Source organism: Chenopodium album, chromosome 11, assembly GCF_948465745.1.
Source record: "Chenopodium album chromosome 11, dcCheAlbu1.1, whole genome shotgun sequence".
Lineage (NCBI taxonomy): Eukaryota > Viridiplantae > Streptophyta > Magnoliopsida > Caryophyllales > Amaranthaceae > Chenopodium > Chenopodium album.
Genome location: NC_137844.1, coordinates 16,456,545 through 16,471,090, shown reverse-complemented (window position 1 = coordinate 16,471,090; position 14,546 = coordinate 16,456,545). Strand labels below are relative to the sequence as shown.

General features: G+C 36.9%; 1 non-coding gene across 1 annotated transcript; it reads right to left on the bottom strand.

Moving 5' to 3' along the window:
- Positions 1-5,864: 5,864 nt before the first annotated feature.
- LOC145569747 (small nucleolar RNA R71) lies at positions 5,865-5,971 on the bottom strand. The gene has a single exon (XR_014096282.1). It is a non-coding gene; the product is annotated as a small nucleolar RNA R71 (small nucleolar RNA).
- Positions 5,972-14,546: the final 8,575 nt, after the last annotated feature.

The window sequence follows — 14,546 nt, the reverse complement described above, 5'->3', positions numbered from 1 at the left end:
AGACCGACAACAAATATGATTACCCAAGTGGTCTCTGATAACTACACCTGCAGCACCTGAGGCACCACGTACAAAGCCGTCAAAATTTATCTTAACAACACCATGATGAGGAGGAGACCAGGAAATCCGAATGGTCCGAGAATTAACATAAGAAGCAGAAGGAGCTAATTGATTATCCATAGAATCTAAACAAAAGCGCAACTTCCATTCATGAAAGATTCTTTGGGCACGGGATAAGATGGCCATAGAAGAGAAATTCATGTTCTGAAAGACAATTGAGTTTCTAGTTTTCCAAATACTCCACATAGAAGTAATAATCTTAATCACATAAAAAGAAAAATTCCCATGTAAAATTCTGAAAAGATGATAAAAATTATTATGAAGAGGAACATGACCTAGCCAATTAGTAGTTGATGAGCGTCGTTTATGGCGCTCAAAAGAATAAGATTTAGGTTCATTTTCTTTCATCATTTTCATATAATTCTCTTAGTTTTATTTGTTTTTCCATTTTTTATAATTCACTTTGGTTCTCGATTGGTTTTTACGAGTTTTTCATATTTTTAGTTGATAATTCATAGTTTTAGTTTTACTTTGTTATGCTTTCTCTCTTTGTTTTATTTGTGTTTTGTAGGTGAATAATCAAGTCAATTTTCTCATTTTGGGACTGCCTTGTTCGCGGGCATCATCTCGAGTGCGCTGATGATGGGGATGCTCGGGAGCGCGGAGTTTGATCAAGCAAGCGAAGGAGCCAAGGCCTCGTGCACCACACAGGGGTGCGCGAGCGCGGCACAGTGGTGCATGCGCGGCAGACCCAGCTGTGCGCGCGCGCGGCTGGTCTGTGCGTGCGCACGGCCCGTGCGGCCCCCTTCATTCGATTTTCTTATTTATAGCTATTGACTTTCTTTTTTAGGACGACTTAACTTTGTACTAGAGAGAGAATTTTTCCAGAAATAGTAGAGAGAGAAAGTAGAAAGAGAAGCTTAAGATTTACTTGTTTGTACTTGAATTTGATCTTAGATTTCAATTTGATCTTGAAATTCCTTCTTCAATTCAATGAATGTTTGTAAGATTTCTTTCCTTTGATTTACTTTTAATGCAATTCCTTTTAGTTTCTTGAATTTTGATTGAGATTACATTCCTTGCTCTAGAATTTGTTGATTGATTGATTTTCTTTTGATTAAGCTTTAAATGAATATGAATTTGATTGAATTTGTTTTGTTTCTTAATTTCACCATGTTTAGTGAGTAGATTAGTTGCTAGGGAGAAGGGGAAGCATGCTTGATTGATGATTTTTGCTAGTTGATGATGCTAAATTGATTTGAGTGTTGCAATTAAATTGGTTGACATAGATGTGCATGTGATTAATTAGACTAGGAGTGATCAACCTATAAGATTAATCTAGATTGAATTGCAAATTTCAATGACATGAACCCTTGATTTGAGAATTGCTTTAATTGATTGAATTTGATTGTGATTTTCCTAGTTAGCCATTCATAGTGAACCCTAGCTTGGCTTATAGGAGATAGCTCTTGAATTCCTTTGGTTACAACTATTGTTTGTCCTTTGTAATGTTTGAATTGATTGAGTGGTCCTTCAATTAGCATAATCATTGGGTTTGCATGTGGAACCTATATCCCTAGTGTTTAGCATATTGAATTCTTCGATTTGTTAGCTTTTTGACATTTTAGTTACCAACCACTACCATTTATATTCTTCGATTTAGCTTGACATAGGCTATAGCATCGTTCCTACTCAAGCCTTTGGGTTCGACCCTTGACTTACCATATACTTGTATTAGGGTTGGTCGAGTGTTTACAAATTAAGTTTGGCTCTAGGGAGAGGTAGATAACGACCTACATTTTCCTCGTGTCAGTAGTAGGGCTAGCAGTCCAAAAACGTTTCGTAAACAAACATGAAAGGAATAAATGATCTTGTGTGTCAACATGGAAATTGCATAAAGGACATGTACTGGGAATGTTGATATGTCTATTTTATACAGTATTTTACCCCCGTCCCTTGGTCATAATTGGTAGTGTTTTTGGCTCTTTAGAGCCACTTTTATTACTAATTTGTGTTTTCTAGTGTTTTTGTAATTTTTGTTGAGTTTTGTAGGGAATTGCACATTTGGAGCATCTTCCCAGGATTTTATGGAGTGACTACGAGCATTGGAGGAGCACGACCAGTTTTTGTGGCCCAGGGCCGGTTAGAGTAATCAAAACGGTGATTAAGGGCTCGACATATGAGATACCGAGCATTAGACACCGAGTATTCAAGCCCCAAAGTGGAAATCCGAAATGGGCTAAGAAGTGAAGCCCAATCGAAGTCCAAGCAAAGCCGGGCCCGATCGGGCAACCTTTGGCTCGATTGAGCTGCTGCCCAGAATCAGAGGACGAGGAAAAAGGCGGGCCCGATCGAGCGGCCCTTAGCCCGATCGGGCGCGTGTTTTCGGAGGGAGATTAGGAGTCGTTTTACTTTGTTTTAACTTAGGATTTTCTAGCTTAGTATAAGTACGCTTTTGTTAAGCGAGTTGAGGACGACTTCTGACTCTCTCTCTCTCTCTCTCTCTCTCTCTAACTTTTCTCTCTCTCCCCCTTAATTAAACTCTTAGTATTATTTTCTCTTTACAACTTTACACTTTGTTCTTGATTCAACTCATTATTTCCGTTAACTTTGGTAACGATTTCTTCTCTATTAATTTCAGTAATTTTATTTCTTTGATTCATCATGTCTTCTTTAATTGCTTTGTTTAGTTTAGATTTAATTATGTGTGAGTAGTTTTCTTTCTAGGGTTTGTGGGGATCCATAAATAATATGAAGGGGTAATTTATTGTGTTGATTGTCAATGCTTAATTAATTTCCTATTGATTGATTTAATGCTATGCAACTAAATTTGCGCAGATCTTTTATGTATGAGTTTACAAATATTGATTCGAGATTCGAGAGATGAGAATTGATATTTAGGCTTAGTTTCAATAGGCAGGTTGATTTATAAATGGTTAAGTCGAGATTCGAGAGATGAGATTTAATACCGGTAGATTAATTATGTGATTATAATACGTAGCGAAAGCCCTTTATAATCTGATTAATTGATGCATTGATGATTGATTATTATGTTTTACCCTGGAATATAGCTTATCGATGAACCTATATCCTAGGCTTTTATTAATTGATTTCTCCTTACTTTTATCTCCTTTCGTTTAATTTCATCATATCTATAATTTAGTTACTCTCTAATCTAGATTATATTAATTAATTAGGAATAGAAAGACTCGTTTTCCTATGGATTTGACCCTACTTCCCTATCTATTTTAGTTAGTGGTTTTAGGAATTACTTTTGATTAGGTGATACGACTTTAGCCTATCAAAATTTGGCGCCGTTGCCGGGGAAACGGTCTTATTTTTATTTCTAATTGTTTTTGTAGTCTAGATTATATTCCTTCGTCCCAGAGAAAGTGAGTTCTTTGGGACATTTCTCATATTTGTCGTCTAGTTCTTTGTTTATGCCCAGGTGTTCCAGATCAGGTTATATTCCATTCGATCCTGAGATCGAGCGCTCTTTTCATAGACAAAAGAATCTTTACAGGCAAATCCTGGCGGGTTCTGAGGATAACGATAATCACAGAGACCCTCCAACTGATTCTAGTTATTCAGAAGTTCCTTCAGATTCAGAATCAGAGACTACAACACCTAAGAAGCTCAGCGATTATTCGCAGCCGTCGCTGACCGATTTTCCACACCTTACTCCCACTCCGGCTCTTGATGGAGTCCAATTCGAGATTAAACCCCAATTTATCACGATGATAGAAAGGAAGCAATTCAGTGGAGCTAAGGGTGAAGACCCAAATCTTCATATTGCAGACTATTGTCAATATTGTAATACCATCAGGCAAGCTGGGGTCACACAGGACCAAATCAGGGAGATTCTTTTTCCTTTTTCTTTATGTGGAAAAGCTAAATTATGGTATAATGGATTGAATAGAACTACACTTGGTATAACTAATTAGGAGACTCTTGTTTTGAATTTCTATAATAAATATTACCCTGCAGTAGGGAATATTTTAAGCCATTAACCCCAAGCTTAAACCCCACTGTGATCATACACTTAAGCATGGTGGCGTCCAAAGGCAAGGAAGCTAGAGCAAAAGAGTCGCCTACAAGTTTTAGGAACTTGTAAACCGTTCACAAGGTGAAAATTACACCCCTTAACGATCCATGAGACTGTCAACTCCAAAAGGTCTTGAACCAAATAGGGTTCGGGGATGAAGGTACAAATCCAACCTAAAAGAGATTGAACCTGCCCTAAATAGGCCTCTACTTCATTCTTCTCGTATTCATGTGCGCTTTCTGACTAACATGCAAACAACAGATTAACCCTAAACCTATTTAGCTATGTTGGTTGAATTTAATGCACAAGAAAAAACTATTATTGGCGATCACTTGAATTATAATCATATTAACTTTAAACAATATTATTAATTATCTTATTAAGCGTGATTACAAGTACAAATTCCCTTTAAACATGCATAAAAGGCGTGATCAAGCAATAACAATAATATATATCAAGCAACATGATAATCATAAATCATAATTAATCATGATAATAATCATAATAACGCTAAAGCATAATAATAGCAAGATCCTAGGCATGATACTAACAAGATTAATAACAAATCCTAGCATGTCACTAAACAATAAAGATCAAAGCTTTAAACCTAACATGGTACTAACATGATATTAGAAAAGAGCAAAAGGCACCCTAAACATGATACTAGAAAGCAATAAAGACATCCTAACATGATACTAGGAATTAAACAAATTTAAACATGCTTTCCACAAGAATAGAGCAATAAGATTACATACTTTGATGCCTCATGCCTCTTTCTAACAACAAAATACACTCGTTAGTAACTTCAAGGAAAAGTATAAAATCAAACAATCAAATTAAATAATTGAAATCAAGATTAGGGACCAAACCCTCAGAAATTATAACCTTTCACTTCTAGGGCGAAGGCAACTTCGAACTCGGCTAGGTGTGTCTAGATCTCGTAAATGCGGAATTTTGTGAGAGGGAAGGTTTAGAAAAAGAATAGAGAGATATGAGCATAGAGAGAATAGATAAGAATTGTTGAGAATTGTGGATGATTAAAAACGGAGGTTCAGGACCCTATTTATAAGAAAACAGTCCGGAAATAAGTAGAATTTGATAAAGAATAAAACTCCACGTTGACGCCGCAAAACCAACTTTGTCGCTAGGCGACAGCCTGGATTCCTACGCGCTTTCAAACACGGAGTCCATATACGAATCAAAATCGATTTATAAAGTCCGTATGAAAACCGAAATCGTATTTTTCATAAAATAATATTTTATTCCAAATAAAACTTATCAAAATCTAATTATTAATTCTAATCTTATTAGGATTAAAGAGAACCTTCTAGAGAATTCTAGAAGACTATAATTAATTCTAATAACTTTAGGAATAATAATTAACATTGGGCCCCCCTAGATCATTGGGCCGCATGTAAAGATCAACCGGGCCCGGTTTAGTATTTTGGCCACAACTTCCTCATTACTCATCAGAATTGGGCTTATAATATATCGTTGGAAAGCTCTTTACAAGCCCCATCCAACTACACTATTATTGAACCCTTGTCGTGAACCAAACTAAACTGAATTGGCTGTTTTCATAAAATAGAGTTGTTTTTTGAAAACAGAAAGAAAGAATTTTTAAATAAAAACCAACCGCAACACCTGACCTTTCACACTTTCACCTTATTCGATAATCATTCGACGCAAAAGGTATTCATCACTGGGTTTGGTTTTGGGGAGACACAAATGGGTGTCTACACTTGCAGAGAGGACATCTTTGCTAAGAAGCGTAATTCAGAACTTTGCCCAAGAGCCAGATGAAACTTTATATGAGGCTTGGGAAAGATTCAAGGATCTGCAGAGAGAGTGTCCCCACCATAATTTAGCACAGTGGCAGTTGATCCAAGCCTTTTATAATGGGATTGGAAATTCATCTAGAACAATTTTAGATTCTACAACTAGTGGGAGGTTTATGAATCTTAATGTTGATGATGCAGGTCAAGTTATCGAGGATATGACAATTCACAATTCCCAATATGGGAATCCTAGAGGTTTTGCTAACAAAGGGAAACATAATGTTGACTCTGTATCCTTTTTGTAAGCTCAATTAACCTCTATTTGTCAGAAATTAGATAATCTTAGCACTACAAATATAGCTAATTTTTCTGCTATTAATAATAATTCTAATGATGCTTTCTGTGAAAATTGTGGAATTGTAGGTCATTGGGAACAAGATTGCAGGAGTTCCATGGAGCAAGTTAATGCCTTTCAAGCTTATAGGCAGAATGACCCATACTCCAACACCTACAATCCTAGTTTCCGGAACCATCCATATCTTTCCTACCGGAGCACCAATGTTCAAAACCCGCCACCTCCACAACAATCACAGGCACCACAACAACCACAACAGAAATATTACCATCCCAATGCTAGCCAGAAAAACCAACCACAATAACCCTCCTCATCTTCTGACCCTGCTTTGACAGAAATTAGAGCGATGCTAGCTATTATGCAAAAGCACATGGAGAGTAGAGATGCACAAATTGATTCAATCATAGCCCATAATAAAATCGTAGATAATCAAATTGCGCAGATTTCCTTTACTCTACAAGCCCGTCAACAGGGAGCCCTACCATCGCAGCCAACCAGACCTACAGATCAAGCTTTTGCAATTACTCTGAGAAGTGGTTCACACTATGATGAACCTCCTATGCCTAGAGATGATGAACCTGTTTCAATGAAAAATGCTAATCTTGATTTTGTTAAGCCAAACAATATTTCTAATAGCCCTACAGGGCTCAAGGGTAGTACTAATATTTCTGATAATACATTGCAGGGTACAACTCCAGGGAAGGTAGCAGCTCCAGATAAGAGCAGTAATGCTCCAAAGCCAGTTATCAAACTTCCATTCCCCAATCGACATTTATAAACAAATTTGGATAAGCAGTTTGGTAAGTTTCTGGAGATGGTTAAAGGTTTGCAGGTAACGGTTCCTTTTACAGAACTAATTACACAAATTCCTGCATATGCTAAATTCATGAAGGAAATATTGACTAGAAAAAGGTCTATTAGTGAGGTAGAGACAGTCGCTTTTACTGCAGAATGTAGTGCCGTACTACAAAATAAATCTGCACCTAAACTGAAAGATCCGGGTAGTTTTTTCATCCCTTGTCATATTGGCAATCTAATGATTGATAATGCATTATGTGATTTGGGTGCTAGCGTTAGTGTCATGCCATCGTCTGTGTGTTCCGAGCTAAATATGGGTAAATTAAAAGCTACTAATATTACTCTACAAATGGCCGACCGTTCTTTTAAATACCCCCTAGGTGTTTTAGAGGATGTTCCCGTCAAAGTAGGTAAATTTTATATACCTGTTGATTTTGTTGTTCTTGGTATGGCTGAGGATTTGCAAACTCCAATTATTTTGGGTAGACCATTCCTTAATACTGCAGGAGCAATTATAGATGTGAAATGTGGTAAACTGACACTATCAGTAGGGGATGATAAAATTATTTTCAATTTGAATAATGCCCCTAAAATCCCCATGACAGAGGAGAAATGTTTTAGTATTGATGTGGTTGATAATTATTCTAATAAGTCCCAAGCTCTTGTTAAAGATCCCTTGGAGGCGGTATCTTGTGTTGCATCTTCTACAAGAAAAACTTGCATATGGAAAGAGGAAGTGGATGCAATAGAAAGAGCCCTATACTGTGAAGGGCTTGGTTTTGAAGATGAGGAAGTGGAGACAAGTAAACAAGCTGTGGAAACTGAGCCTATAATGAGAGTTCCACCTGATTAAGTAACAATAGCTCAGTCAAGTGAGGTACCAAGGCAAATTAAGGCCAAAGAGGTGCCCATTGCAAGTAGTCGTAAGGAACCCCCAGTTCAATCCACGGGAGATTCGCCCGACCGGGCGAAGTCGAGCCCGATCGGGCGCGAGAAGAAGGAATATTGTGGCCTTAATTTCGCCCGATCGGGCGCGAGAAGAGGTCCGTATACGACAAATTTTGCCCGACCGGGCGCGTAAAAAGCTTCATCGAGGATACAAAATCGCCCGACCGGGAGAGGAACCGCCCGATCGGGCGCGAGGTTAGCAAGTTTCTGTCCCTATATTCGCTCGATCGGGCGAAAGGCCGCTCGACCGGGCGCGCCTCCCCCTTCCCCCGTTCTATTTTTCTTATTTCTTTCTCCTTTTTATCTCTCTTTTCTTTTTATCTTTTCTTTACCTTTTCTCTCTCTAAAAGCCAGATTTCGTTTAGCCGCACCGGGCTAATCCCTGAGTCAATTAGGACATTGTCTGATTTTGGCTTGGGGGAGTTTTGGATTGAGGTATGGTTTCTTTCTTTTTTTTATTGCTTTCTAGTATAGTTTTACTACTTTGAAAAAAAAGATGAAAAAATAAAAAAAAATTGAAAAATAAAAAAAAATCCAAAAATCCAAAAATACGTTCCAATGAATTGTAAATCATGCTTCCCTGTGCCCCATACTTGAAAATTGTTTTGATTCTTGGTATATGATGATGAGCATTGTGGATAGGTTAACCATGATTTGAAGTTTGATTTCTCCGATGCCTTAACATGCGTCAATTTTGCCCAACTACTTGTGAATATAGTGCTTGACTAGTTGACTTAGTTAGGAATTGTGTATTAGTTCCTGGTATGTAAATGAATTTGAGTATTGATTTTTAACTTTGAGTAGTGTTTGTATGACTCAATATTATGCACATTGAGGAGGACGAAGACATTTGTTCTTTTAGGTGACTTTCAGATGATTGTAGATACATTTGTTCCCTTCTTGCTACCCATGTTGTTGCTTGTGCCCCTTTTTATGGTTTATTTAGCCATATTACAAGCCTATTTAAGCCGCATTGGTTACTAGTCCCAAGCTTGGCTTGGGGGAGCTAATAGTTAGTGAGGTGAGGGAGTTGTAGTGTGCACATAATTTGCACAATATGGGTGGATATGTGGAGTTATTTGTTCTTATTTGTTGATTGGAAAAAAATAGAAAAATTGTTGTTCAAGGTTGAAAAAATTCCAAAGTGTACTTCAAAAGAAAAAAAAAAGAAGAGCAAAAGAAAAAAATGTTTAATGTTCAAATGTTCTAATTGAAGGTTGATCAAAAGAAGAAAAAATAAGATGATGAGTTTCAATGAAAAATTCAAGTGTGGAAGTTAAAGTTTGTTATTCACTCAATTTTACATTGTTATACTTTTGTGAGTGAAATTGTAAGTGTTGAGATTTGTTTGATATGATTGGAGTTGTTTGGTGAATTTTTGGTGGAGTTGAGTTATGTTGGAGATGATTGGTCATTATTTATTTTTGAACTTGATTTTATTAGGATTTTGGCTCCCTTAAGCATGGCTTTACTCTCACATTTTCCCAAATATTTCCTACCCTTTACCCTAGCCTTACATTACAAGCTTTAAAGACCTTCCGACCTTTGTGGATAAAGTTATGTGAATGTGAAATTATTTGTTTATCAATGCAAAGAATGACTTGACATATTCCGAGTCGACTATTTAGGTTGAGTGTATGTTTTCTTAAACACACGAGAGTGTGAGTTGGGAGGGCATTGTTCACATTAAAGGGGTTAGGATGGAGAGCGATCGAGTACATCTTTTACTCACCACATAAATGAGAGTTGAGTGTGTGAGCACTAGTCATGAATTTTATATGCTCTTGTGGTTTGCTCTATTTGACAATTGTTGGGGTGGATGAGTGATTGGATGGATGAAATTGGTTGATATTGATGCGTGCTTGTTGGATTTGCCTTGAATTAGTTGTTCTTGATTTTGACTATTTGGGGTAAGGCATGTATTTATTTATTCATTGATGAGCTATTTGCTTAGGGACAAGCAAAGGTTTGGCTTGGGGGAGTTTGATATGTCTATTTTATATAGTACCCCCGTCCCTTGGTCATAATTGGTAGTGTTTTTGGCTCTTTAAAGCCACTTTTATTACTAATTTGTGTTTTCTAGTGTTTTCGTAGTTTTGGTTGAGTTTTGTAGGGAATTTCACATTTGGAGCATCTTCCCGGGATTTTATAGAGTGACTACGAGCATTGGAGGAGCACGACCAGTTTTCGTGGCCCAGGGCCGGTTAGAGTCATCAAAACGGTGATTAAGGGCTCGACATATGAGGTACCGAGCATTAGACACCGAGTATTCAAGCCCCAAAGTGGAAATCCGAAATGGGCTAAGAAGTGAAGCCCAATCGAAGTCCAAGCAAAGCCGGGCCCGATCGGGCAACCTTTGGCTCGATTGAGCTGCTGCCCAGAATCAGAGGGCGAGGAAAAAGGCGGGCCCGATCGAGCGGCCCTTAGCCCGATCGGGCGCGTGTTTTCGGAGGGAGATTAGGCGTCGTTTTACTTTGTTTTAACTTAGGATTTTCTAGCTTAGTATAAGTACGCTTTTGTTAAGCGAGTTGAGGACGACTTCTGACTCTCTCTCTCTATCTCTCTCTCTCTAACTTTTCTCTCTCTCCCCCTTAATTAAACTCTTAGTATTATTTTCTCTTTACAACTTTACACTTTGTTCTTGATTCAACTCATTATTTCCGTTAACTTTGGTAACGATTTCTTCTCTATTAATTTCAGTAATTTTATTTCTTTGATTCATCATGTCATCTTTAATTGCTTTGTTTAGTTTAGATTTAATTATGTGTGAGTAGTTTTCTTTCTAGGGTTTGTGGGGATCCATAAATAATATGAAGGGGTAATTTATTGTGTTGATTGTCAATGCTTAATTAATTTCCTATTGATTGATTTAATGCTATGCAACTAGATTTGCGCAGATCTTTTATGTATGAGTTTACAAATATTGATTCGAGATTCGAGAGATGAGAATTGATATTTAGGCTTAGTTTCAATAGGCAGGTTGATTTATAAATGGTTAAGTCGAGATTCGAGAGATGAGATTTAATACCGGTAGATTAATTATGTGATTATAATACGTAGCGAAAGCCCTTTATGATCTGATTAATTGATGCATTGATGATTGGTTATTATGTTTTACCCTGGAATATAGCTTATTGATGAACCTATATCCTAGGCTTTTATTAATTGATTTCTCCTTACTTTTATCTCCTTTCGTTTAATTTCATCATATCTATGATTTAGTTACTCTCTAATCTAGATTATATTAATTAATTAGGAATAGAAAGACTCGTTTCCCTATGGATTCGACCCTACTTCCCTATCTATTTTAGTTAGTGGTTTTAGGAATTACTTTTGATTAGGTGATACGACTTTAGCCTGTCAAATGTCTAACTGACGATGAGCAAGATTAGCTCTAGTAGGAAGAGCGTTATGAAGAAGTTGCAAAACAAAAATTTTCAATTTTGGAGAGATATCTAATTTCCAAATCCAAGCAAATTCCCACTTAGTGTGGGAAGATATGTTATGGGCTAACCAAGTAGCAGATTTTACAGTAAAATCGCCAGTGTTAGTGATGTATCCAATTTATATAGTATTTTACCCCCGTCATTTGGTCATAATTGGTAGTGTTTTTGGCTCTTTAGAGCCACTTTTATTACTAATATGTGTTTTCTAGTGTTTTTGTAGTTTTGGTTGAGTTTTATAGGGAATTGCACTCTTGGAGCATTTTCCTGGGATTTTATGGAGCGACTACGAGCATTAGAGGAGCACGACCATCTTTCATAGCCCAAGATCGGTTAGAGTCATCGAACCGTTGATTAAGGGCTCGACTTATGAGAAGATGAGGCATTGGACCGAATGATTAAAGCCCCAAGGAGGATATTTGGTTTGGGCCGAGGTACAAGCCTAAACAAGGAGTCCAAGTAGCCCGAAGGGTCTCCGCCCGATGGCGCGCCCGATCGGGCGGTGCCGCGCCCGATCGGGCTCGAGAAGAGAAACATTCATTGGGAGTAAAAAGGCGGGCCCGATCGGGCGGTGCCTCGCCCGATCGGGCGCGTGTTGGCATTAGTAGATTTTTAATCATCGTTTAAGTTTGTTTAGTTTAGGATTCTTGCTTAATATAAATTCTTTTCCGTTAAGGAAGTTTAGTATCTTTTTTTTTAGACTTTTTTTTTTTTTTTTTTCCTTCTCCTTTAGACTTTCTCTCTCTCTCCTCTTAAACTCTAATATTATTTTCTCTCTCTGCAACTCTTTGTTTAATTTCATCTCTTGTTTCCTTCAACTTTGGTAACGATTTCTTCTCCTTTAATCTCAGCTATTTATTTTATTTCTTCCATCATGACTTGTTTAATTGCTTTGTTTAGTTTATGTTCGATTATGTCTGAGTAGTTTTCTTTCTAGGGTTTATGGGGATCCATAAATAATATGAAGGGGTAATTTATTGTTGTTGATTGTCAAAGCTTGATTAATTTCCTATTGATTGATTTAATGCTCTGTGACTAGATTAGACCCGATCTTTTGTGCATGAGTTTGACAATATTGATTCGAGATTCGAGAGATGAGAATTGATGTTTAGGTCTAGTTTCAATAGGCAGGTTAATTTATAAATGGTTAAGTCGAGATTCGACAGATGAGATTTAATACCGGCAAATTAACTCTGTGATTATAATACGTAGCAAAAGCCCTTTATAATCTGATTGATCAATGCTTGATGATTGCTTATTATGATTTGCCCTGGAATATTGTTTATTAGTGAACCTATGCCCTAGGTCTTTTAATATTTGATTTTTCCCCTACTTTATTTCTTCGACCTTACTCTTCGTAGTATAGAATTTATTCCCAAAAATATTGGTTACTTAGATAATTTAGATTATAATAATTAATTAGGAGTAGAAAGACTTGTTTCCCTGTGGAGTTCGACCCTACTTCCCTATCTACTTTAGTTAGAGGATTTAGGTATTTACTTTTGATTAGGGGATACGACTTTACCCTGTCAAATTTTGGCGCCGTTGCCGGGGAGACGGTTTAATTTTTATTTCTAATTATTATTACAGTCTAGATTATTTTGTTTTATTTTTTTTAATTTTTTTTATGAGTTGAAAATATCCATGTTTACACCACTACAAGAATTATATGATTTTTATGCAGCACCTAACTACTGTAGTTGTCAACGTCTTTGTCATGAAAATCCTGAATGCCCTTATAGTGAGTTTTTTGTGCGTGCTCCGGATGATTTTAGAGTCTTTCCATATACATATGATCATATTCGGAAACGATTAGTTGCTAATGAAAGATATTGGAAGGCTCTTGATGAAAAAGTCTATGGACACTATAATAATACGAATGTTATTGAGGATGAAGAACCATCGGTTATAGAATTTGTGGTTGAAAAATCATTGGTTGACGAATCGGTGATTGAAAAATCATTAGTTGTAGAAACGGTGGTTGAAAATTCCTTTGTTGATGATGAGGTTAGTCGTGAGGGTAAAGTTTTCAAGTCATTGTTGGATGATAACGACAATGACTACCTCCATGTTCATTTTATTAATTCTAAATTTTTAACGGAGGAAGTAGAAGGTTGTGGTGTATTTTCATCTCTCTCTTTTGATTTTTCCTTCTACCTTGAGTTTTCTTTATATGCTCCTAACCTTTTCTTTGTAGGGATTAATGTGCTTGCAATTAAGCCCTATATAGTGCTTAATGAAAGTTTGCAGGAGCGTTTGATAAGTTACTCAAGGCGTTGAATTCTTCCGATTGAGAGAAGGAGTATGGTCGAGCGGGACCTTGATAAACTAGCGCTTTGCGGGAGGCAACCCGTACTTTATTTTGCTTTTTAGTTTAGTTTTTTTTCTTATTTTTTTTTTGTGTGTGTGTTTTATATATTTTATTTATATTTATATTTATTTATTTTTTTTTTCTTTTAGAGAGGTAAGGAGAGTGTAACTTATGCTTGTGGGAGTTTGTTTTTGTGCAGATTTTGAGCTAGAGAAGGCTTCATTCACGCTGGAACTGCACTCGTATTCGATCGGGGAGAGCTCGCCCGATCGGGCGCGGGTACGCGACAGCAGAATTCGTCAACTTCGACAGGCCATAACTTTTGCGTTTCTTATCGGATTTTGGCGTGTGACCTATCATTGGAGATCTCTTCAAGTCTACTTTCCAATGAAATTTGAATCACTGCATTATCACTTACATATCAAAAGTTATGATCGAAAGAGTACACCTGACTCAAATTTGGACTTTTTCCCACCAACACTTTGTTTCTTTCTTGCCCAAATTTGTTCCAAGAGATGCATTGCAACCCTCGAGGCTTTGGTGAAATTACTGTGGTGATGTTGAGGAGTAGTCACCTTGACTACTAGCTTCCCTCTAAGACAATGAGGACATTGTCTGATTTAGCTTGGGGGGAGGTTCTCGTGTTCGTATGGTATATCTTTCACTCTCTTTTATTTTATTTATTTATTTCCTTTTTGTGTGCTTAATATAGTTTTTATTTCTTTCTTTCTTAGGTTAGATTTATTCCTTTCAAAAAATTGAAAAAAATCAAAAAAATCCAAAATTACGTTCCAATGAATTGTAAATC